The following is a 3,475-nucleotide window of genomic DNA, read 5'->3' on the forward strand; positions in this document are numbered from 1 at the left end:
AGTGCTTAAATTAGAATCCCTGGGATTTTCAGTCATGGGAATAAAGTTGGGTTTAATTATGTTTATATACTTGTAGGGTTTGTAAATTCTTGGGAAGGAAACTGGTCAGCAGTAATAATAACTATGCATTGATTATCTACTATGTGCTAAGGGCTTGCCCTCATATGTCTTATTTAATTCTCTTAACAAGCCCACATGCGGTAAAGGAATTAATTTGCTGAAGTCACAAAGCCAGCCAATGACAGTAATGGATATTTATATCCGCTTAGTGTTTCTTTCCCTCTTCTTCTGCTAATGTCACCTCTTAATTTGGGGAATTGCCTCTCCTTACCCTGTGGGGCTTCTGTTTAAAGCAGCCACCCCATCCCCACCCCAACCACACCCTCAAGGACTGGCCAGTTCTGTTGCTTCTGGCCATAATGGTTGGTCCAAAGATGAGCAGGTGACCCCAGTCTAGCCAATCAGAGGCCTTCCCTGGGGTTGCATAAGTGGCCATTGAGAAAGTATGTGTTCGCTCTTTCTTTCTTTCGGAGGTGAAGTAAGCCAGCCTCTGTCTGCAGCCTCAGTCCCACCGCCAGCACCAGCAGGAAAGGAAACCTTCTACTTCGGCCTCAAGAGGGAATGAGACCACATGGAAAAAAGAGAAAGGGAGAAAGAGGCCCTCGATGCCCTCGTTTCTCAAAATAGCCAGGCCAGCTCCGTCCCCAGCCTTCCCAGCTACATCGAGATCCATTCTCTTTTACAGTTAAGCTAGTCTGCGCTGGATCTCAGTCACTTCCAACCAGGGTACTGACCAGACTGTGGGCAGAGCTGGGAGGCGACCTTCGGACTCTCCTCTGTTCCTACACCCAGTTCTGCAACGAGAGGAGGGAGTACACGTCAGAGCTATTGTCGTTGTGGAATTTCTCCCCATGGATCCAATTCCAGGGCCAGCCCCCACCCAGCACACTCAGCCCGTCTGGTGGGCTACAGCCCCACCTGCATCTCCGTTCGTGGGCTTTGTGGAAGGAGGACCGTGGTCTGCCTGCCATCTGTCAGAGAGGGGCCCAGTGGCCGCAGGGAGTGTCTTCCACCTGTGAAATAGTTGTTGGTCAACCCTGTCCTGCCATCAGACCCCCAGCACAGATCTTCCAAGTTTTCCAATTACTTATAAAAACGAATAGGAAGTTGTAAGTGTACCTCCTGTCGTTAACTAAAAGTCCTTTTCTTATTCACCACAGACAAAGAGGATTTTCTCCCAGTTGCTATGGGACCTCACCAAACACACACACACACACGTAGGCACGCACAGAAACATACGTGGACACACTCACCTTTGTAACAGTAGAACCAGATTAAGATGAATTTCGAGAGCAGCCTTAAATTGGGAAGAAACAGCAGCATGGCATCCTGAAGTCTACCTGTGGACAAAGAGAGAGAAGAGTCAAGGAGGAAGAAACTAGATGCTGGTTACTCACCTTATGCTGAATATGAGCATAATATGAATATTATGCTGAATATATGCCGGGTGGAAACTCCCTCTGTGTGCCATTCTCCTCCACACAGGCAGTGCACTGCAGTCTCTGTTTCTTCTCCAAAGTCAGTATGAAGCAGTGGTTCCCAAACGTTTGTACACACCTGGTTCATCTGGGGAGCTCATTGAAACGTGATTTCTGATAGAGTATGTCCAAGATAGGGCCCACGCATTTGTCTCCCTAAACAAGCCTTTTTGGGGATTCAGATATGTGGGACCCTCTGAATAGCCTTAAAAGCCCGGGGCCATGTGATTGTCTGGATCCCTGGCCCTCGGCTATCCTGCCTTTTGGTCTCCCCTCATCCCAAGCAAAGGTGGAATGTCTCAGGTCAGCCCCAGACTTTTCTCTTTTACATTTTTATTTCCACCAACAACTCTTCCGCCATCACATTAATTCTGAATTTCCTATTTTTCCAGCCCGGTCTTCTATTTTTAACTCGGAAAAAAATTACTACTGGTGGATGAGTCACAGGTGGGCTAAACGTTCTGGCATTCCTTCCCTCGCTGGGTTTATTAACGTGGCTGGAAGCTTTGGCAATGGGGACCTCGATGACTATAGGTTCTGTTCTATGCGACTGAGTGTTTATGACCTTGCTTCCGATCGGCATCAGCAGCTGCTTACTCTAATAATGAAGTGGTGAAGAGGCAGCCTTTCTGATTATTACTGAGAGTAGTATTTAACTGGGGAAGAAAGTATCAGCGAACGACTGATAAAGGGGAGCAACCTTCCAGGATTGGATCCTACTGTCTATTTTCTCTCACCAGTATCAAATTCATGTCTTAGTTCGTTGTCATAAAGTAAGGGCAAAGGCACTTTGTGTCATTTTCCTCCTTGAGGTTAGGAAACTCTCCTGTTAGGATCCGCTTGCCAACACTTGCGGCACGGCTGGCACAGTGGACCTGTATTTACCTATTTCAGATTTTGGCATTGTTTTTTTTGCCCTAGTCTATGTGTTGAGCAGGAACTGGTCTTTGCAGATGCAAAGTGTGCAGCTAAAGAGGCCAAAGAGCTCTGTAGATTCCTAGTTCGTCCTCTGGAGTATTTGTCTAAATCTACAAAAAACGTCTGTTAGAAAGCAGCTTCTCTGATTCTCGCTAGACTGCACCTCTTTGAGGTCAGGGAGCTGCCTGGAGTCTGTCCTGACTTCCAGGAATGCCAGCTTCTAGCACAACCCGAAAGCAGGGACATGACTGCATAGGTATTGAGTAAGGCTTAAATGCGTCTGTAATATTAATATGGACATCACACTGGGAGCAAAGTGAAAATGCACTAACTTCCAGAGAGAAAACAACAGGGCTACACAAAGCAGCAGAGGTGCAAGTGTTCAGAGTTATCACACAAAACGGTGGAAGATGGAAGTCGATAGGAAAATACCTTCAAAATCCCAAAGGAAAGTGACCTCGAATCTGGAATTCCATACCCAGCCCAAGTGTTGATGAAGAATGAGACTAGAATAAACGTGCAAGTGCTCAGTATTTACCTTCAAGAACCCTCTCTCAGGAAGTACTGAAGAATATATTTCTCCAAAAAAAAAATGACACATGGATCAAAAATAGGGGTTCCCAATGCACCAGCGAGGTAGGGTTCTTAGGATGCTGGGGGGAGCTGGAGGGCGAATGGGGACAGAGCAGGCCAACATGTGTTGGGGCAGTCAGGGCTCCAGGAGGCGTCCTTCCAAAAGACCACACGGACAAGTTCAGATGTCCGACACAGTGGAGAGGAGATTTAGACCATGGGCAAAGTGTTTGGGGTTAAATTTATAGAAAATACATAGATAGCTAAGCAATCCAAAAGGAGATCATTACTAAAAACAGGGATAATAAAATGTACAGGAGAGGAAAAATCACATTTTCTGCTTGCCTCTCCTGTGGACAGTGTTTACATGGTCATAGCAACAGAAACCAAAGTTGATAAAACCAAAGCTCACTGTGGGAGGAGGAAGGACGACCATTATGGTGCTT

At 46.4% G+C, this 3,475-nt stretch overlaps 1 long non-coding RNA gene across 1 annotated transcript; it reads right to left on the reverse strand.

Annotated features, from left to right (window-relative positions):
• Positions 1-469: 469 nt before the first annotated feature.
• LOC124249162 (uncharacterized) lies at positions 470-1,400 on the reverse strand. The gene is made up of 3 exons (XR_006891287.1): positions 1,314-1,400; positions 979-1,073; positions 470-854 (listed from the first exon to the last, which is right to left on the reverse strand). It is a non-coding gene; the product is annotated as an uncharacterized LOC124249162 (long non-coding RNA).
• Between the last annotated feature and the right edge of the window lie 2,075 nt (positions 1,401-3,475).

This window comes from Equus quagga, chromosome 12 (assembly GCF_021613505.1).
Source record: "Equus quagga isolate Etosha38 chromosome 12, UCLA_HA_Equagga_1.0, whole genome shotgun sequence".
Classification (NCBI taxonomy): domain Eukaryota; kingdom Metazoa; phylum Chordata; class Mammalia; order Perissodactyla; family Equidae; genus Equus; species Equus quagga.